The 23,034-nt window shown below is 45.1% G+C and overlaps 1 protein-coding gene and 1 long non-coding RNA gene across 3 annotated transcripts in view; one reads left to right on the top strand and one right to left on the bottom strand.

Moving 5' to 3' along the window:
- LOC147113407 (GDNF family receptor alpha-1-like) overlaps positions 1 to 23,034 on the top strand; it is a 285,609-nt gene that overhangs the window by 111,810 nt on the left and 150,765 nt on the right. The window lies entirely within an intron of this gene.
- Positions 15,316 to 19,601, bottom strand: LOC147113408 (uncharacterized). The gene is made up of 2 exons (XR_015079205.1): positions 16,525 to 19,601; positions 15,316 to 15,713 (listed from the first exon to the last, which is right to left on the bottom strand). It is a non-coding gene; the product is annotated as an uncharacterized LOC147113408 (long non-coding RNA).

Genomic DNA, 23,034 nt, shown 5'->3' on the forward strand with positions numbered 1-23,034 from the left:
AAGGATGTTCTGTGCAATATATAGTCAGTCTTCTATGCTTTAATGTACGACTCTGCTGTGACAGATTATACGTGGGTGTGAATCTATCCTGCAGAAGCACATCTGCTGTCAGGTGGCATTGACAGCAGACATTCAAGAAGTCCATGGCACAAATTATCTTTGTCTCTGGGCTGAAAATCAAACTTCCTGACCTATTACATTTTGACAAAGCTTGAGGTAATAATTGGAAAAGCAGGGAAATGCCACACAAAATATCTGATTTTGAAATTAATTATTGTAGCTGACCCGAGCAACAGAAATTTATAAAAGAAATCTAGAAATATAACCAGAATTTCTGAGGGTAATTTTCTGAGCTTGCACTGCTGGCAGGGAAGCTCGCCCACTGACAGTGCATTTTTAAACTTCTGAATGCACCCAAATGGGTGGAGAATTGTGAGCAGCGTGCCTGCGATTTGCCGATCTCCACCGTTTGTGGACAAGGTTCCTCCACGGTGGCGTGAACTCAGAAAATGACCCCCCCTGTATTGCAAATCGAAAATAAAAACAGAAAATGCTGAAAAAGCGGAAGCAGCATTTGCAGCATCTATCTTTATTTCAGATTTCCAATATTCATTTTTTCTTTCTTCTTTTACTTCTGAACTCATCATGATGACAGAGTAACAGCTTATTCAACAGAAATGTCACTATTTTCCTTTCATTGTGTGGTTATAATTGCAACGGTGGAGACATGAAACAGTTGTGCAAAATGTCTTAAAACAGAATTGAAGCTTACTGTTTGTGGACTGATATCTTTGGTGTGTGATGCATTGTTGGCAAACCAGAGTTATACCGCCCACTGTACATCAGACCAAATCACACCCGGAGAGAAAAGAATTTTATGGATAGTTCATTTCTGATACTAGGAGAGGGTGGGCCACTTTCTCATAACATTAAAATAATACCATTTTTAAAATCTTCTATTTGGTCCAATATAGCAGCTGGGGGCATTTAAAATGCAGCTTTCCACCGTGCTGGAGTTATACTGCAGTCTGTGCATTCTCAAATGGCCTCCTGGAGGCATACCATTAGGATTCACTGTGTAGATTGGGACCTGATTCCTGAGTTATATTGCTTCCCAAAATTTCTGAGAGAGAGATTATAACTGCACCCTAAGATTCCATCCCCTAAAACAAATCAAATACCCCGTACTATACAGAGATTGAATCAATGAAATGATCAATTAAAATTAGCATGCTTCATTATGCGGTTTTAAATTTAGACTTAAATGTGTTTGGAATTATTGTTATCCCTCTTTTGTGTTGATACAAATCTACAAGAGAGAAGCACAAATTTATTTCTTTAGCAGGTGCAAATCATTCAAGATTTATTGAGAGATTATTATGCAGTCATTTCCCACTCGATTATACACATACAGAAAGCTTATGTATAGATCTACTTGCATAGGCAATGTTGTATTCTTTCTGTATAAGAAAGCAGGACACCTCAGAATAAAAATATTAGGGTCCTTTTTTCTAATCTTTGTCCCTGGTAAACACAACTTCCCCTTGTGACCTGCCACCTCTGCTTGTCACCTCTCCATAGCACCCTGGCACATTCTTCCAACACCCCCACCACCTGCTCTCCTTCTCCTGGCACCTTCCGATGCTCTGCAGGAGATGCACAACCTGCCCATTCACCACCTCCCACACCACTGCGCAGGGCCCTAAACACTGGGTCAGCTGACTCTGGAGCAGCTATTCGCAACCTCAACATCCTATTTGACTTTAAGCTCAGCCTGCGACCCTGTAACCTCTCCCTCACAAAGACTGCGAACTTGCACTTCTGTAACACCGCCCACCTCCACCCCTGCCTCAGCTCATCTGCTGTTGAAACTTTGTCATCTCCAGACTCGACTATTCCAATATTCTACTAGCCGGCTTCTCATGGTTCACCCTCCATAAACTTCAGCTCATCCAAAACTCTGATACCCATAACCTATCCCACACCAAGGGCTGGCTTTTCATTGGGCCGTGGAGTCAGGATTGGAGGCGTGTGGGGGTTTAAAATCCTGAAATCGGGGTTCCCGACCCCATCCCGCCCCCAACCCGCCCCCATGCCAGTTTCAAAGGAGGCAGATACCCGCCCCGCACTGGGACCCGCCTCCCCGAGGCGGGAAGGGGATTAGTGCCAATTAACTGCCTGTTAACAGGTAGTTAACAGGCAGGTTTTAGCCTAATCCCTATTTTCATTGTTGAAATGTGAGATTCCTGGCGGCTCCAAACCACGCCAAGTTAGCGAGGTGGGCAGTCGGGAAGAAGGGCTTGGAGGGGTCAAGATGTCCGGTGTTCAGGTGAGTAATGGGTGCATGAGTGCAGAGGTAAGTGTGTTTGGTCTGTGTAAAGTGTTTAAAGAAGTTCTACTAACCTTTACTTACCGTTACAGCCTTCCTTCCTTTAGGTCTCGGGAGTCCCTCATCTCACCGGCACAGAAAGCAGAATGGCCGCCAGCTGTCAAAATCTGCAGCCTCTGCTTTCTGTTCCGGGGAGATCTCTAAATCATCCCGAGAGGAAGGAATTAACCAGGAGTATAGATTGTCAGTGTTTGACAGCTTCAAACAGCTGTGAAACGCTGATATTTCATCTGTCAAAAGGTCTTGACAGATGAAATTTCAATCTGTGACATCACCAGTTGCCGGGTGGCCCTTAATTGGCCTGCTGAGCCCGCTGTGCGGGCTCAACAAGGTCAATCAAGTTAAAATCGCGTGGGTTGGCTACAACTCGATGGAGGCGGGACTACAACCCCAAAAGTTGTAGTCCCGCCTCCTCAATGAAAATCCAGCCCCAAGTCTTACTCACCCCTCACTCCTGTCCTTGCTGACCTGCGTTCCTCCTGGTCCCCAAATGCCTTCAATTTAAAATTCTCACCCTTGTTAAATCCCTTCATGGCTTCACCCCTCCCTATCTCTGTAACTTCCCCACTCAGGCCGGAGTTAAAATTGAAGTCGGGGCCTGATGATGTCATGGGATTCCATTCTGCATATTTGAGGAAGGAACCTGCCAGCTTCAGGCAGGTGCCTTTGTTGCCTGTTCAGAAGAGCAAGTTAAAATGAAAGTTGGTGGTATCCAGGCAGGACATCGGTGGTAAGCCACCTGGTCGATTTTAACTGCCACCTGTCGGGTGGCTAGGGTTAAAATCGCCCCCATGCAGTACACAGTACCATTTATGTCTCCATAATAATATAAGCCTACATCTTCAATCTTCTCTTAACAGAGGCATATCTGCAACTCATCAATGTTCAGCCAAGCATGAATTTTATATATTCCTGATCTTGGACTTTCACTGTGTGCATTCACGTTGTGTGGCTTGTAATCACTAATAGCCAACACTCTCACAACACTGCGAACATACACTTATGTGCTTTTTGCTTACTAAATAGTAGGTTAGGCATGGCACTTCTGCTCAGCAAAGCAATTTCCAACAACTGTCTCCCAGTGGGCGATCACCATGGAAGGGATGAAATATTACCATTTAACCTTAGTCTTGGCAGTTGTCCAAGAAACTGTTACATAAATATTAGACTGTTTTGTATTATGCAGTTGGCCTTTTGTCACTGGGTCCACTGTGTTGTAAAATGCTTTAGATGTTTGCACTTTTCTGTAAAGGCCATTGATTATGTGGTTCTGCCTTTGGCTAGAATTGTTTGAAAGCCTTAACAGAGAACATAATGTTATAATATACTAAACAAGTAAATAAACAAAACAAAGTTATATTGTTAGACAGTCATTGTTATCATTGGCAAAACATCGCAAACAAGGATGTTCTCATAAAATGAAGGAAGAACCATCTCAGTGCAATTTAAGCTGTCGTTACTTCAAACAAAATTAATTGGGGTGAAGTTGGCCTGGGGCAGTAGCGAATTGGCAACTCATTTTAGACATTGTAATAGAGGCAGCGTGGTACTCAACATGTCCACGCCACACTCGCACTGCCACCATTTTAACAGGCACGTTTGGGGCAGCATCAAAGGCCCTCGTCCCAAGCAGGCGATGGCCTCATTGATGTTCAGATGTAAGGGTCTGATTATGTCATTCAGGCCCCAGTGACATTTTAACGCACTGTCACGTGTTTGGCACCCAATATTGGCCTCGCCAGCAACATGGGGCTCCAAGGAGCAGCAGGCCCAGAAGAGAGCTGCTTGGGTAAGTCAGTTTGATTATTCTAAGGTTTCCATGTGGGTCAGGAGGAGTAGGAGTGCTCCTCCGGGCCCCACAAGGAAATTGTGGGCCTCTCCTGTCCTAGGCTTCTTCCCCCCGCCTCAACTGTGATTGCGTCTGATCGCCTTGATGTACTTACCTGGCTGTCAGTGACTGTTCCCGCGGGCCCCTAGCAATGGCCTGCTCTCACGCTCACCCCGCTCCCATCCGCAGACCTCCATGTCAATCCAACGGGGTTCAGGCGGATGTCACTCTTCAGTATGATAACGAGGCTCGGGAGTTAAAATGGCCCGGGTCGCACCTCGGCGAGTTGAGGTGAACCTGTCACTTGCCCCGCTGGCTCCAGACTCACCTCTCAGGTTAAAATGGCGGCTTAAGTTACTGGGAGGACTGATTATTAGGTCGTTTTTATTCATGTCTCAATTAATAGAATTTTAATTATGTTGTTAAGAAAACAGGTATTTTGGGTTTCCAAGTATATTATGCAGAAAATGTCAGATTGTAAACATTCAGTTTTCAATTTCTTCAATTACATTTGAGCATTTTTGGTAATACTGATAAAACTCTATTAGAGCTGAGTTGTACAATGTAGAATGCAATATTCCAAATTCAGTAAAGGTAATAGTCTATTGTTCCTCATCTCAAATTCATACCGAAATAAATTTATTGTAGTCACTGAAAGACTGATTTTCTGCTCCAGGCTAAGATTTGTTTTCTCTGCCTCACTGCTGGTGCAGAGCTAGCCAGCAGCACAATGAGCTGACTGCACCCGATTTTCAGCTCATTTGAATAATTATTCATCGCTGTCTGTGCTGCTTTGGCCTTGTGCCTGTCTAATGAGAGATGTGGAAATCCTAGGGTGCAGGTCCAATTTAAAGAGATGTGCGCACTTAAAGGTACATAGGTGCATCTGGGGGCAAATATTGTTTCATTCTTTAGAAAGCTTTGAAAATGAATTTTAAATATTTGCCAGCCTTTCCCAAGGCTGGGAGAAACGAGGGATTGGGAAAGAAGTGCCAAGCAATAATTAATTGAAAGGAAACTCAGTCTGGAGGCAGGAGAAAGAGTCTGTGCACGGTAATGGAATAGGACCCAAGGCCCTGTTTGATGTTCAGTCATGCAGCTGCATGAGTTGGGTGTGAGGCGGGTTGCCCTGTTGGACACCATTCCCAGGGAACACATGCAACACAGTGCACACCACCTGCAGGATCTGGGAATAGACACAGAGGAAGACAGCACGCTGTCAGGAATCTGGTAAATGAAAACAGCTCCTCAGTACCAGGCCCCTCCCCGACTGTGATTGCATCTGATTGCCTTGATGCACTTAACTGGCTGCCAGGCTGACAGAAGGTCATCGGCCTGAAACTTTCACTCTGTTTCTCGCTCCACAGATGCTGCCTGACCTGCTGAGTATTTCCAACATTTTCTGGTTTTATTTTAGTGTCTGGTAGATGGCACAAAAACGTTGCCAGTCGACCGGTTTCACATTTACTGCATGCCCAAGCTGAGCCCTCACACAAATTTACAGCTCTTTTGTTACATTAGTAGGGCACAAATTCAAGATACAGCATCCAATTGACAACCTTGCTATAATCGCATGTTCCAAGGGCCTTAACATCTTAATTCATTGTACACCAACCTAGGTACATGATGATTAGTCACCTATTGACACCAGGTTTTGCGTGTGGAGGGTGTGCACATTTGTCACTTCCAGCATCGTAAGTCTACTTTTCTGCTGTGCAACAAGATTTCATAGTGAAGGCCCACTCCCAAACTGCAGCTAGGCCTTCCTGATGAAGCATAGGTGGGGAAAGTATATCTCCTCTGCCATATCCAAGTTGCACTGATGGAGTCTGTTGGACCTACATATTTGGGTCATGGCAAGTCTGTGCAGCCCACCTCACCATAGGCAGACCTCCTACAGATCATTCCTCTCCATTTCCTCCTTCAAGCTTCCTGAAGACAAGAGAAATGCCCATTCTACCTGCTTAAGGTGTTTGACTTTAGCATAGAACTCCCTTCAATAGTAGGAAGTGAAACAACAAATAAATTAAAACAGTGCAAAAATTATGAACAAAATGATCAACAAAATCATTGGATTATAGAATAGTACAGCACAGAAGGTGGCCAGTCGGCCCATTGAGTCTGTGCCGGCTCTTTCGAAGAGCAATCCAGTTAGTTCCACTCCCCCGCTCTTATCCCATATCCCTGCAATTTTTTCTCCTTCATGTATTTATCCAATTCCCTTTTGAAAGCTACTATTGAATATGTATCCACCACCCTATCAGGCAGTGCATTCCAGATCCTAGCCACTTGTTGTGTAAAAAGATTTTTCCCCATGTCGCCTCTTGTTTTTTTGCTAATCACCTTATGTAGTGTATGTACCCGTCTACCTCTAAGAGAACTATTGTATGTAACCGTCCACCGTTAAGAGAACTACTTTAGGTGTTGCACTACTTTGTTGGCTTCTGTATACTGTAATACCGACGGTGACCACACCGGTATATAAGTGCTGTGTCAGGAGTTATTGGGAAGATTCGCCCTGACCTTCGAATAGTAAAGTCCTGTTTTAAGTTACTCTTGGAGTCTGTGTATTAATTAACTAAACAACCCACAGACTTTACAGTGGCGACGAGTCCGATCGTACCCTGCGGCAACAATACTTCCGAAGCAGTTAACGAGCGTCGAGAAGAGGCAACCGCCCTCGTCATTCTGCTGGGAGAAAACTCGAGTCTGCAGAGCTGGAAAGGAGGAAGAATTCAGAGACAAAGACTTCCATCAGCAACAGGCACTGACTGTCCCTTCTGCCACGGTGAGGAGTGAGCCGATCAGCACGAGAAGCAAGCCGGCCACGGTGACTGTGAGTAAGGGAAAAGTAAAAAGAATAACCGGAGGATAAGGGCGGTGCACTCGACCACGGTCGAGGGGGAAAGGAGCCGGACAGAAGTCGGGCCCAGAGGCGCTGAGACTGGGGCAGCGTGGAGCAAGGAAGCCGCGGTACAGACAGGCTGGGGACGCAACGGCGTCGTGAGACAGCTAGACCGCGACCTGCGAAAAAGGCCGGGCAGCGACCGAAGCCACGAAGCGCTGCGACCGGGAGCATAGGCGCGGGAAGATATAAAAACTCAGCCGCAGCCGGGGAGGGAAGCACCAGACTGCGAGAGGGCTGGGAGGCGCGATTGGGAGCCGAGCGAGCGGGAGAGGCAGAGCCGACCAAGGGAGACTGAGCGAGAGCCAGTCCAGCGGCTGAAACTGTTCACCGTCAACGGGGTGTACCCAGCGCCGGTTGCCCTGCCGAGAAAAGGGAAAGCACTGAAGCCGACGCGCAGGCTGTGCACCTGAAAGCCAGCGGCCGTCGCCCGTGGGGAAAGTGTACCCCTCCCGCCAGGGGAAGAAACGCGGGAAGCCGCCATTAGGCGGAGAAGACGACAGAAGCGGGAAACCGCCATTGAAGTGGGCGGGGAGAGAAGATAAGCGCGGGAAACCGCCATTTTCGTGGGAACCGCCATCTTGGAAAAAAAAAAGAAAATTTAAAGAAATAATTCGTGGTGTTATCAGGAAGAGAGGAAGATGCCTAAGCGTGGTAACATCACCGATTTTAATTCCGAGGTAGAAGACTGGGCCACATATGTGGAACGCATTGAGATCTATGGTGAGGCCAATAAAATAGAAGAAGATGACAAAGCTATAACCTTGCTAAACTCGATGGGCGCGAAGACGTACGGGCTCTTGAAGCATCTACTATCACCAGCTAAACCGACGGATCAGACTTTCGATGATATTGTGGCTGTTCTGAAGGATCACTTGAACCCCACACCGTTGATGTTGGCGGAACGATTCAAATTCTATGCGAGAACGCAAAGGAACGATGAAAGCAACGCAGAATACTTGGTCGAACTGCGTAGACTAGCGAAACACTGCCAGTTTGGAGGGAATCTGACAGAGGCATTGCGAGACAAATTCGTGTGTGGAATGTCGAAGGAAGAAACACAAAAACGACTGCTCGAAGAGAACGATCTTACACTTGAGAAGGCTGTCCTTATTGCTGCATCGAACGAAGCCGCAGCGAAAGGAACGGCGGAAATGCAGCTAAAGGCAGCGGCACTCAGGGTGCAGCAAATTACTTCGGGTACAACGAAATGCTATCGTTGTGGGAAGACAACACATGACCAGAACCAATGCTGGTTTAAAAACCAGGAATGTAGGAAATGTGGCAAGCTCGGTCACATAGCTAAGGTATGCCGGTCAGGAAAGAAGACCAACAATAATGAGTCACCACAAAAGAGGTACAGAAAGGTACAGGAGGTGACTAGGAAGAGTCCGGAAGAACAGAATTCGGACTCACACTCCAACTGCAAGGAACTGGATAGTCTGAGAATTCACAATGTGAGTAATGAAGCTGACCGACAAGCTATCTGGATCACACTACAGATTGCAAAAGTCCAAGTGAAAATGGAAGTGGACACCGGATCGGCATTGACGGTCATGAATAAGCATGATTATAAAAAGTTATTCAAGCATATTCCCCTACGGGATACGGAACTAGTATTGAAGACATACACGGGGCACAAAGTATACCCCATCGGAAAGCTAGAAGTCAAGGTGAGATACAAGGACAAAGAGCACCAAAGGATGGACCTGTATGTGTTGCCTGAGGGAGGTCCACCACTTCTGGGACGGGAGTGGATCAGGAAAATAAAGATAGACTGGCATTCACTAAACACCATGACGGTAGATTCCGGAAAGGAAGATGTCAAACCTGAACGGTTGTCCAGAATATTAGACGAAGCTAAAGAGGTATTCCAGCAAGGACTGGGAACACTGCGAGGAATTAAAGCAAAGGTTAAGATTGCAGAACATGCAAGCCCAAAATTTTTCAAAGCCAGATCGGTACCTTACGCGATACGACCTGCTGTGGAGGCAGAACTGGAAGAACTTGAACGATCAGGGGTACTGTCAAAAGTGGACTGGAGTGAGTGGGCCACGCCCATTGTTCCCGTTATGAAGTCTTCACCAAGTGACAAGCCAGGGGGACCGGGGAAGGTCCGCATCTGCGGAGACTTCAAGATCACAGTGAATCCGGTGCTTCACACGGTACAATACCTGCTTCCGCGGATTGAAGATATCTTTGCTTCGTTGGCTGGAGGGAAACACTTCACCAAGATAGACCTGGCACAGGCATACTTACAAATGGAAGTCGAGGAAGAGTCGCGTCAGTACCTCACCATCAACACACACAGAGGCTTGTATCGTTATAATAGACTGGTTTTTGGGGTAGCTTCGGCTCCAGCAATTTGGCAGAGGGCCATGGAGCAGGTATTACAAGGAATTCCAAGCACGCAGTGTTACTTAGACGATATCCTGATTACGGGAGAAGACGAGGAAGAACACCTCACAAATTTGAAACTGGTGCTCACTAGGTTGAAGGAATATGGCCTTCGAGTTAATCGCAAGAAATGTGAGTTCTTCCAAAAACGGATCTCGTACTGTGGTCATGTCATTGACCGAGAGGGGCTGCACAAGTCACCTGACAAGATAGAAGCTGTCGTGAAGGCCCCTGCTCCGGAAAACGTATCACAGTTAAGATCATTCTTGGGGTTGATTAATTATTATCACAAGTTTCTGCCGAATCTATCCACAGTGCTGCATCCGCTGAATGCTCTGTTGCGGAAAGAAGTACCATGGAAGTGGAGTGAGGAATGTAAAAAGGCCTTTCGCAGAAGCAAGGCGTTGATTACCTCTGAAGAAGTGTTGGCTCATTTCAACCCAACGTTACCTCTTCGTCTAGCTTGTGATGCTTCCCCCTATGGAATTGGAGCAGTACTTTCACACAAGTTACCAAATGGCTCGGAAAGGCCAGTGGCATTCGCGTCCCGATCATTGACCTCCGCGGAGCGAAATTATGCTCAAATAGATAGGGAGGCCCTCAGCCTTGTGTGGGGCGTAAAGAAATTCAATCATTACCTGCAGGGCAAGAAGTTCACATTACTGACAGACCACCAGCCGTTGGTGTCCATATTCAACCCTAACAAGGCCGTTTCCACCATGACAGCGCAAAGGTTACAGAGGTGGTCCGTGTTACTTGGGGCACACCAATATGACATCGAATACAAAAGGTCCAAACAGCATGGAAATGCTGATGGGTTATCGCGCTTGCCATTGCCGATAGTAGAAGAAGTGACTACAGTGGACCCGGTAGAGATGTTCCACTCATCCATAGTGGAATGTCTACCAGTAACAAATTCGATGATCGAAAACGAAACAAGAAATGACCCGACTCTCTCACGAGTCTATGATTTAACGGTGGAGGGATGGCCAGCACAGGGCGAACCAACGCTGCCAGCATTTTCGCAGAGAAAAGAAAAGCTGTCAGTGTGTCGAGGAACCCTGATGTGTGGATCTAGAGTGGTGATTCCACCCAAACTTCAACAGAAGGTGTTAAAGGAGCTGCACGAGGGACATCTGGGTGGAGTGAAAATGAAGAACCTAGCAAGAGCGTTCGTGTGGTGGCCAGGCATTGATGGGGACATCGAAGAAATCACTAAGAGCTGTCTAGGATGCCAGAAGGTCCAAAACGCGCCACCACAGGCTCCTCTGCATCCATGGGAGTGGCCCTCATCTCCTTGGCAAAGGGTACACATCGACTTTGCTGGTCCATTTATGGACTCAATGTTTCTAATAGCGGTGGATGCACACTCCAAGTGGCCGGAGGTAATAAAGATGTCCACCACCACCACGGATAAAACCATCACAGTGTTAAGGACCATGTTTGCTAGGAATGGGCTGCCGGAACAAATCTGTTCTGATAATGGACCGCAATTTGTGTCCGAAGAATTCAAGAAATTCTTAAAGAGCAATGGGGTTAAGCACTACACGTCAGCCCCATACCATCCCGCCTCCAATGGATTGGCTGAAAGGTTTGTCCAGACCTTCAAGAAGGCCATAAAGGCCATGGGTAATGAAGCCATTAACTTACAACATAAGGTGGATAGCTTCTTGTTGGCGTACAGGAATGCAACACATGCGGTCACAAATCAAACTCCCGCCATGATGTTTTTTAATAGACGACTAAGATGCCGGCTGGATTTGCTTAAGCCAAACGTCAGAAGGGACGTAGAGAACCGGCAATTCCAGGGCATGAATGAAAGGCCAACTAGATCTTTTCAGATAGGTCAACAAGTTTTGGCCCGGGACTACCGTACCGAGAAATGGCAGCCTGGAACTATTGGAAAAAGGCTAGGGCCGTTGATGTATACGGTGGACATTGGGGACAGTATAATAAGGCGCCATGTTGACCAGATCATAGGGTCAGCCACAAATGGCCAATCTACTCCACCACCTTACACGGTTAATGTTGAGACAGAGATACCCAGAACACCGACCTCCGATCTGGTAATACTGGAATCAGATGAACCTGACACTGTCCTTCAAGCCGAATCGACCTTGCCAGAAGCACCTGCTACCCCGCCGGGAGTTACGACACCACCGAGGCGTTATCCGGACAGAGTCCGGAAACCTCCAGAGAGACTGAATCTGTGAACTGTCTTGCATAAAGTTGTATATATGTTATAATGTATGTTTAATGGGGAATCAGTATGTTGTAAGCTAAAAAGGGAGGATTGTAGTGTATGTACCCGTCTACCTCTAAGAGAACTATTGTATGTAACCGTCCACCGTTAAGAGAACTACTTTAGGTGTTGCACTACTTTGTTGGCTTCTGTATACTGTAATACCGACGGTGACCATACCGGTATATAAGTGCTGTGTCAGGAGTTATTGGGCAGATTCGCCCTGACCTTCGAATAGTAAAGTCCTGTTTTAAGTTACTCTTGGAGTCTGTGTATTAATTAACTAAACAACCCACAGACTTTACACCTTATATCTGTGCCCTCTGGCTATCGTCCCTTCAGCCATTGGAAACAGTTTCTCTTTATTTACTCTATCAAACCCTTCATGATTTTAAACACCTCTATCAAATCTCCCCTTAGCCTTTTCTGCTCTAAGAACAACCCTAACTTCTCCAGTCTATTTACATAACAGTAATCCCTCATCCCTGGAAGCATTCTAGTAAATCTCTTGTGCACGCTCTCCAAAGCCTTTACGTCCTTCTAAAGTGGTGCCCAGAATTGGACATAATACTCCAGCTGGGGCCGAACTAGTGTATTATACAGGTTTAGAATAACTTCCTAGCTTTTGTACTCTATGCCTATTCGTAAAGCCTGGGACCCCACATGCTTTATTAACTGCTTTGTTAACCTGTCCTGCCACCTTCAAAGATTTATGCACAAACACCCCCAGAATCATGCACCAAACTAAATGCAACAAAAGCAAAACAAAAGGCAAAGATGTAGTAAATCAGTCCTAATACAGGTAAGCACAGCTTTAAGAAACATACCAGGAAGTGAGTTATCAAATGCATTGATGAAAAATGGGTTTTCAGGTTGCATTTCAGGATCATGCAGCATAAAAATGCAGGGGAGGGAAGCCCCACCTTTATTTTCCAAACGCTCAATGAGATCCACACACTTTAGCAGTGAGAGCCTCTTCTGCTCCCAGTGCAGCCTAGTTGGAAAATAGCAGGCAGTACAGTGTGTGTGCACTTTCCCCAGAATTTCCTAGCTCCCTCCCCCATGGTACGTTGCATTCGGAAATTTAAAACGATCATTTGAATGTCAGTGTCAGATAAGATACCTGTGGCCATATTTTATTCTCTGGACTTGTGTGAGTATTTCAGCTGAGTGACTTGCTAACTTGGTAGCTAAAATCATCAGTCATCGTATTCCCGGAGGTTAGAACACGGCGCAAAGTCTTGGGTACAGATATAACTGAAATATATATATATATATATATATATATATAAACATTTGCTTAACTTCTGAGTCGACATGCAATTGATTTTTTTCCCAACTTTCTCCCAACCCGTCCTGAAGGCACTGACTTTTGCTAAGGTTAAGTACCCTGGGTGTTTATAGCCTCTAAGTGACTATGCTTCACGTATGAGACAGTGAGTGCCGGCAGGTTGTTGTAACTAAGCAGGGCATCACTGTCAAGCACAGCATCCGCACATGGGCACTGACCACCAGCCTGAATTTTCTCTCCTCAGGCTAAGGGCGCTAGAAACCAACTGTAGCATTATAATTGCTGCCCTAGTTGAGATCACCTGACTCAGTGCTGACAGGGGACAGATGCTGGGACCTTTCAGTCTGTGTGGTTTAATACCATGCAAACAATTTACCAGATCTCTGAGGAAACGGCAGATTATTGAAATTTTAATCATTACAGTACCATCATCTCCAGAGGGTTTTCTACCATCTGAGCCAGCATGTATTTCACATTTTACCTCGCATATTGTGAGGTTCAAGAATCACGTAACATTTCTTCAAGTGCTAATAAAATATGCACTTTAAAATATGCCAAGTGAAAATAAAGTTATTGATGTGCCAACTAACTGCCTGAATCCAAGAGGTTAAAGCTTAAAACTAAAGGTTTTTATTAAGTAAGAACATGGCATCGAGTTAACACAAGGCAGCCATCATTCATCACCGACCCAGCCCTTATGAGTAAGACTCACACCAATCTGGAGGATCCAGAGGGGCGGGGCTAGGGAGGAGCATTAGTGGTTACATCTGTAGAACATTCCAGACATTAGCAAGTACAACAACAACAGACAATACAAATGCCAGAACACAGAGTTATTTAATCACATTCAGCCCCTGCTATAGATTCAGTCTGTCAGGAGGTCTGACAGTCCTCTGGGAACGACGTAACTCTTGCTGAGGCTCCTCCCGGAGTACTAACTCCGGTTCATTCGAATTCCCAGTATCATCAGTGTTTTCCACACTGAGGATTTGTGTCTCTGAAGGTCCAATACCACGATTGAAAACTCTACTCTCAGAGTCGAACTCTTTTTGAGCTCCAGCAGGTGCAAGAACTTTAATAGAGACCGTATCCTCTCGCCCATCCGGATATTGAATGTACGCATACTGGGGATTAGCATGGAGGAGTTGTACTTCCTCCACCAGTGGATCAGTCTTGTGGCCTCTCACATGTCTGCGCAACAGCACAGGGCCCGTGGTCGTCAACCATGTGGGTAACGATACTCCATTAGTAGCTTTTCTTGGAAAGCTAAACATCCTTTCATGAGGGGTGGCATTCATCGCTGCACACAAAAGAGACCTTATGGAATGCAGCACGTCTGGCAGGACATCCTGCCAGCGAGAGGTCGGCAGGCCTCGTGACTTCAGAGACAGTACGATAGCCTTCTACACTGTCGCATTTTCTTTCTCGACCTGCCCATTACCACGAGGGTTATAGTTGGTAGTTCTACTCGTTGCAATCCCTTTCGATAGCAAAAACTGTCACAATCCTTCGCTCATAAAGGAAGAACCACTATCACTATGTATATAGTTAAGCATGCCAAACAAGGAAAACAGTTGGCAGAGGCATTTAATTACAACAGCACTGGTCACATCCGGACAGGGGATAACAAAAGGGAACCGAGAGTACTCGTCTATAATATTAAGAAAATAGACATTATGGTCGCTTGATGGAAGGGGACCTTTAAAATCGAGACTCAAACGCCCAAATGGTCGAGTTGCTTTAATAAGATGAGCTGGCTCGGACGGCTTACAGAAGCGGGGTTTGCATTCAGCACAAACGCGACAGGTTCTGGTCATTGTCCGGACCTCCTCAATAGAGTAGGGTAGATTGTGGGACTTAATGAAGTGGTTCATTCTGGTAACCCCAGGGTGGCAGAGTGCATCGTGGAGATTTTGAAGCTTATCTATACCTAGACTAGCACATACTCCTCGTAACAAAGCATCCGATGGCTCATTGAATACTCCAGGCTTGTACTGAATATCATAGTCATATGTTGACAGTTCTATTTGCCATCTTAAAATCTTATCATTTTTGATCTTGCCTCTCTGCTTAGTATTGAACATAAAGGCCACAGATCGCTGGTCCGTAATAAGCGTAAAACGTTGGCCAGCGAGATAATGTCTCCAATACCTGACTGCTTCGATAATCACCTGTGCCTCCTGATGTAAGCCCCCAAAGTGTGGACTGAGTGATATACACAGTCGACAACACTGGCTTGTTGTAAGAAAGACAGACCCAATAATTGAAGTAAAAACGGTTTATTCAGGCCTGGGGAGCTATGGCTCTTGCGTCCCAACACAAGGCTCCAACTCCACCGAATCTCTTGAGGTTCACACAGTTATACAAAACTTAAGGCCCTGCCCTAAAGGCGGGGATAAGCTTATTAACATATACAGAATTATAGTTAAATTGTAATTATAAAACCATGACATTCCATTCTTCCAGTCGCTTACAAATCTCACATTTCGTTATCAGTTGGTCTTGTTACTTTCTCATGACCCAGGCCTCAATTTTATTACTTTACGATCGTCCATTTGCTGTTGTCAGATGGCTTGGTCTTTCTAAGTATTTCTCTAAGATAGTAGATCTTTCCAAAGCGGGCAATCCGCAGACTTTCTGTCTCTCTCTCTTGAATTATTTCTACAGAGCAAAAACACTTTAGTTAGTTAAAAGAATAGAACCCTATTGAGCTTCACACTTAACAAACCCTTAAGTGCAAGGGTGTCGACTCGCGTGGCTGAACCCATATATCTCTCCCTCTTTCTAAGGGGTTGTTTTGACAGTTTTAATCTCTCAGCAGTTACCCCGTAGTCCTGTTTAAACCTTATCTGGGTTTATACAACTTTTACAGACTTCTATTGTACAACTCGGAGCACGAATTAACCTATTCCCTCCATTTTGTATATTGGTGTTACAGATGAATCCTGGTTTGTTTTTCCTTATTAAATCCAATTTTTAATATCTTACTTCAGTCCCCCCTTTTGACCTTTGGACAATTGCTCCAAACAGGTCAACATGTATTTCCACTTCCTGGTGTCTGCCAGAGCGTGCACTCCCTGGCCTTCTACCAGTTTAGGTTATACATGTATATATATCTTATCAATTTGGAGGCCGACTTCCCCCCCCTTGTGGTATGGTGGTCTTTCCTTTACGGTGGTCTTTCCTTTAGGGTGGGCTTTCCTTTATGCACTCCGTCCGGTGTAACCATTCCCGGGGCCCCTTAGACCCTACACTAATGGTTGAGGCTTTCCTGCTCAAGCCTGTCCCTCATTCCCACGTGGGGTGTGTGACGTGCCAATTCGAGACTGTCATCACACACCAGTCCTCATTCACCACCCTCCTTCTGCCACCCTCCTTCTGCCACCTCCATCTTACGGTTGGCCGGCCCGGTCTTTAATTACCATGCCCAATTAATCCCACATAATTTCAGTCGCTTCCCATCGCGTCTTACACCATTTGCCTTGGAGAGGCAGGGGAGTTGTCCATTCTTAACATCGCTGCCTGCCCCTCCTCAGGCTCTACTTCCTTCACCACACCACTTTCGGCCTTACTCATTCTGGCACAAAGGCACTGGAGAAATAAAAATACACAATATATCAGAATAACAATCAAGAGGAATATCATTATGCCTTGTACCACCGAGGCGCCCAAAGTCCCCGACCATCCTGATCCCCAATTGTCAAAATATGAGGAAGTGGGTGAGTTTCCTCTAATGTTGCACTAATGTCTTTTTGTTGTTTCTTTAAGCCTTCTTCTATTTTATGATAGTACTTAAAATTTCCTTTGTTTCCTGCCGTAACTTCTGCCAAGCTTCCTCTAACTTAGGAATTGCCTTGGGCTCTGGTATGACATAAGTTTCAACCCTTTTTAGTAAGTCTCATATTATCAAATGACCAGGTTTTCCTATCTGTATAGGTATCTTTAGACCAATACAACGGTTTGGTTGGGGAATGGTATAAGCCATATCTTGATATTCATATTTCTGTTCAATTGTGGTGACACAACAGGTCCCATTGTTCCTTGATGCTACCCGGGTCCAGTGTATCCCCTTGGGTGAACCTCGAGGGTGCAATTGGTAATTTTCGTAAATCCATACTCTGATGTGTCTCCCTCGGTGGGGGGGTGTGTGCACACCCATGTCCTTCCCTTGTGGTGGCACCCGTCCACTACCACCCCCCTTTAGGTTTTATTCTTCTGTTTATTATCTTCATCCCTTTCCCAAAGTGTCTTGGTAGGGACATCATGATATTTAACCCACTTTCCCTTTGTACTTCTCATATATTAATCACGTCGTATCGGAGTTGTCCCCCTTCTGGGAATTGTGGGATGGCCAGTACAAAGCCAATCATCTTAGTCCATGGGGTCAGACAATCGCCTGCCCGGTGTACTTGTCCCATTTTACATTCCTTACATAGGCTTTTATTTGTGTCAATCCAAGGTTCCAGATCCATATTAGTAATCCAATCAGGGATCTGTCCATTATTTATTTGCCTCATGTTATGCTGAGCATTCAACAATAGCCATGAGCCCTACGTGGCACATATTAGTTCCTTATCGGTTTGGCGAGAAGCATTATCAAGTCTATTAATAATTGTATTGATTGTTTCTGCATGGGGGGCTACTATCTCTTCCACCCCCGACAATTGCATTATTGTTTGGTTTCCCTGCCAGTGTCAATTGCTGGCTATTTCCAGTAGCTTGTTTTAGTAACTTCTCTATTTTTGCTTGTAATTCTTCTACTCCTTCGTTTACTCCTTCTATGTCCAAGCTATTAATTGTTGCTAACCCGGCCGCATACCCTGCTCCGGTCGTTTCCAATACTCCCCGTTTCTTACATCTTTGTAAGATAGATTTTTCCTGTGGATCCTCTAATTGTTTTACCCACAGGGAGTTCCAGGTTTGTTTTGTATCTCAAAAGTACTCATATTAATGGCAAGCTTAGTAACTCTATGTGCTACACTAAAATACACCTCATCCTGTGTTCTCCTTATTACTAATCCCCCTTGATAATGGCAATACTTATGTTCATCCCTAGAATCAAGGCGAGGACGCTCCATCTCATTCCGGACGTCCAATGTTCCTGTAATTACAAAAAGGGGGCTGGTCGTCACCAGCCAGTCAGAATTATTCTGCTCTTATACATTTTATCAGTTCAAAATGCTGTACATCTGGTTCATTTCTTGTTCTGTGACTCTGTCCCCAGACATACCTGAAGATGCAAACTATGGCATATAATATCATCATACACAGCCCTATCATTGATATATGTAGTAACTCCCCTTCCCATTCTTTATATCTTCTAGTATACTCCTCACTCTGTCAAAAAGGGCACCATCTCTGGTTTACTCATTGTCTTTCTTATATATTTTTAACTGAGTCCAGTGTTTCCACCTTCCTTTACCCGTTCCAGACCCATCTACATGAGCACATGTGTCATTATTCATTAATACTTCATAAGGTCCTGACCATCTGGGTGCTAGCCCTGGTTTGGCTGGTATTATTTCTGCTATCACCTTGCTATCGCTAAGACCTCCTTCTGGTCGTCCCGTGTATCCTGTTCTCGATCCCGTATAATCTGTTGGTCTTTGGCCTCATGTCTCTAACTATCTGTCCAGATTTATCTTTGGGTAACCGGACAGCTTCCCAAGCAGCCTCCCTGCCGTTTGAGACGGTGCTGCAATTAGTTTATAAGATAACTTCCATTTATCAAATCCTAATTTTCCTTCTATCACTGTGGGGAAATATTAACTCAACATTAAGAAATTTACATTTAATAATGTCCAATATCTTTAAATTCTGTTCAGTAATACTGAAGTTGTTACTTGGTGAACTCAAACAGCTGTCAGTGGAAAGGGTTAACTCCTTCGCAGGCTTTTGAAGTTGGAGCTAAACATTATTGCGTCACTTCACGCAACCCAAAAAAACATCCCTGACTGAAAGAGAGTTGTGGTTTCACACTTTGATTCAACATGAACATTTGGGCTTCATTGGTCAGATTCCCTCTCTCAGTTGATCGTTTAGCTGCCCATCCTCTTGTGTGCTTTAATTTATTATTACGGACTCTTTGGGTAGGAGAGAGATTCCTACTCATTCCTTGATTATATTCTTGTCTCTGGTGTCATATATCCCTGCCTACTCCCGCTATCATGTAATCAGACACCACCCCAAAGGCATTCCGACTATCTATATAGGTTTACACATTTTCCTTTGGCTACCCCCCTTTGATCAAATCCTGTATAGTCTGGGCCATTTCTACTTTGTTTCCCGGGCCTGCCTGTTTGTTTGACTTATAATCTGGGGGCCAGTACACTTCATTCGCTTTAGGGTCGACTAAAGCTCCTACTTCTCGCAGTATATCTATCCCTAGGATTGTTCCTTCGGTGCTCTCGCATACCCACAACTGTGTAGGTATTATTATTATAGCCAATTTCTAGTAAGACTGTTTCGCTCTTATAAGCCCTGATTCTTCGTCCACCGATTCCTGCTATACTAACTGAAAGTTTCGTTTGGGGCAAGGGTAAGTCTGTCAATGAGATTGTAGCTCCTGTGTCTATTAACATTTTGCACTGTCGGCCCCCTACCAATGCATCAACAAACATCCTCGGATCCCCCTCCCCTCTCTGGCGCGGTCCCTTCCTGCTGCCATCCCTAGAAGCTTGCGAGCAATCAAAGCACGCAGCCAGTCCTAATGCCCCTCCCATCTGTTTTTGGGCATTTGTCTCTTCCCTTGTGTCACTATGTATCCTAGGTAGACTACTTCATCCTTCCCTACCTATACCTTTCTAAGGTTTAACTCTAGTCCCGCCTTCTATAAGGCTTCCAGTACCATAGTCAATTAAATATTGTAAAGGGACCTGCCGCTATCAGATATTCTTGCGGAGTGGAGTTATCTTATTCAATTCGGACTACACCAATTTACATCAACCAGAATTTCACTGTGGCCACAATGAAAGTCTGGTTTTAATAGGTTAATTTGCCTCATAACTTCAAGGTTAGATCTTAGACTGAAACTTAATCTTTCATTAAACAAACTTTTTGTTGCTCTTCTCAGTTTTTACACTTCAGCTTAACTTAAATTGTAATAGGTTTTTTTCATTCTGAGGGCACAATCTTATTTGCACATTCTTAAACTTCCAAAATCCCCGACAAGACAAAGGGGTTAAATGCTTTTACTTTAACACAGAGAAGTGGGTGGAGCTACAACACACAGCAGACATTTCTTTTTCTTAACGGACAGATTTTCAGACAAAGGAATATTGAATCCTCTTAAACATTCCTAATCAGGAAACATCCACACTCACACATTTTTGTACAAACTGTAATTTCAGCATATGTCTAAGGTTCCTTTCACTCAGCAAATCTCGTGTTTTACTTGTCTTGGTACAGATGCTAATAACTTCCATGTTGGTAAAGCTTTAAGTTTATCTTTTCCTTCCTTTTTAAATCTGACTCAACAGCTTTCCCTAGTTTCCAAATCCCTGTTTGTTTGTTTTTTTTTTTGCTGGGGTTTCAAATTGGTTCGCCTGCAAATTAGATCTTTTTCCTTCTTTATCTCTCCCTTCTGTTTCAATTCCTTACATTATCTGTTGCATCTTTATCTTTAGCTCCTCCCCACCAAGCCTTTGGCTCTCTGCACTGTTTCTTTTTATTTTCCAGGAGTCGGGTTATAGAATCCAGGTCCCTTGAGGATTCTTCTTCCACCCTCTTAGTCATAACTAACTGCTATGTTTCACGCATAATTCACGATGTTGAGGAATTAGGTTTGTACGCTACGTTGTTCGCCCCATAGCGTCACCTTCATTAGTTTCTTGCTTTCTATTAGTCACTTCGTTTCGTTAGACACACACCAACCCTTTAGTCCCGAGGTTTTGGTACTGTGGGGTCTGTAGCTCCCGGCGTCCTACTTGATCCTGGCCGTCACGTGGGACTACTGTCCTCTTAATTCAGGCTCAGGCTAGGTGCTGGGGACAGACCTCACCCTTGTCCGTTCTCACCTCCTTATGACCGCAGGGTTTTATCTCATTCACTCACCACGGTGCACCCATTCATTCAATTGTTGAGATTTCGCCGTCTCACGGATAAAGAGGATTTCCCGCCTCCCCGGGGTAGGGGTCTTTCCGCCCCTGTCGGTTCGCCTACCTACGGCTAAATGAGGACTTCTCTGCCTCCCAGGGTTTTCCGCCCCGTCGGTTCGCCTACCTACGGCTAAATGAGGACTTCTCTGCCTCCCAGGGTTTTCCGCCCCGTCGGTTCGCCTACCTACGGCTAAATGAGGACTTCTCTGCCTCCCGGGGTTTTCCGCCCCGTCGGTTCGCCTACCTACGGCTAAATGAGGACTTCTCTGCCTCCCAGGGTTTTCCGCCCCGTCGGTTCGCCTACCTACGGCTAAATGAGGACTTCTCTGCCTCCCGGGGTTTTCCGCCCCGTCGGTTCGCCTACCTACGGCTAAATGAGGACTTCTCTGCCTCCCGGGGTTTTCCGCCCCGTCGGTTTGCCGCTATACGGCTTAGGGAATACCTTATCCCTATCTTTTTAACCGCCTTCAATTAAGGGTGTCTTTCTTCTTATAGTTCTTTTATACGTCGATTCTGACTCAATGTCTCGCCAGCGATTAACCCCTAATTTTACAGGTGGTAATTAAAACATACTCACCCGTCTTAGGTTAACGCTGTCCGAGAGTCTGGTTCAGAACGCGGATCCCATCCTCGTCGCCAATTGATGTAAGCCCCCAAAGTGTGGACTGAGTGATATACACAGTCGACAACACTGGCTTGTTGTAAGAAAGACAGACCCAATAATTGAAGTAAAAACGGTTTATTCAGGCCTGGGGAGCTATGGCTCTTGCGTCCCAACACAAGGCTCCAACTCCACCGAATCTCTTGAGGTTCACACAGTTATACAAAACTTAAGGCCCTGCCCTAAAGGCGGGGATAAGCTTATTAACATATACAGAATTATAGTTAAATTGTAATTATAAAACCATGACATTCCATTCTTCCAGTCGCTTACAAATCTCACATTTCGTTATCAGTTGGTCTTGTTACTTTCTCATGACCCAGGCCTCAATTTTATTACTTTACGATCGTCCATTTGCTGTTGTCAGATGGCTTGGTCTTTCTAAGTATTTCTCTAAGATAGTAGATCTTTCCAAAGCGGGCAATCCGCAGACTTTCTGTCTCTCTCTCTTGAATTATTTCTACAGAGCAAAAACACTTTAGTTAGTTAAAAGAATAGAACCCTATTGAGCTTCACACTTAACAAACCCTTAAGTGCAAGGGTGTCGACTCGCGTGGCTGAACCCATATATCTCTCCCTCTTTCTAAGGGGTTGTTTTGACAGTTTTAATCTCTCAGCAGTTACCCCGTAGTCCTGTTTAAACCTTATCTGGGTTTATACAACTTTTACAGACTTCTATTGTACAACTCGGAGCACGAATTAACCTATTCCCTCCATTTTGTATATTGGTGTTACAGATGAATCCTGGTTTGTTTTTCCTTATTAAATCCAATTTTTAATATCTTACTTCACCTCCTTTTCCACCGAAGAATGTCGAACTTCTGGTCCTTGCAATGTACGAGAGAAGAAAGCTACTGGTCTACCAGCTTGGTTAAGAGTTGCTGCCAACACAAAATCAGATGCATCACTTTCCACTTGAAAAGGGATCTTCTCATCCACGGCACATACCACTGCCTTCTCAATCTCCCGTTTGATATTAAAGAAAGCCTCCTGAGCTTCCGCCGATAGCGGAAAAGACATCGACTTAATAAGAGGTCGGACTTCATCTGAGTAGCTAGCCACCCACTGGGCATAGTACGAGCAGAATCCCAGACACCTTCTTAAAGCTTTTACAGTGTGAGGTAAAGGTAATTCCTTAAGTGGGCATAATCTTTCAGGATCTGGCCCGATTACCCCATTCTCCACAACGCAACCAAGAATACACAAACGTGTAGTATTGAAGGTA

Source organism: Somniosus microcephalus, chromosome 8, assembly GCF_052327205.1.
Source record: "Somniosus microcephalus isolate GS21.2 chromosome 8, FLI_Smic_1.0, whole genome shotgun sequence".
In the NCBI taxonomy this organism is placed as follows: domain Eukaryota; kingdom Metazoa; phylum Chordata; class Chondrichthyes; order Squaliformes; family Somniosidae; genus Somniosus; species Somniosus microcephalus.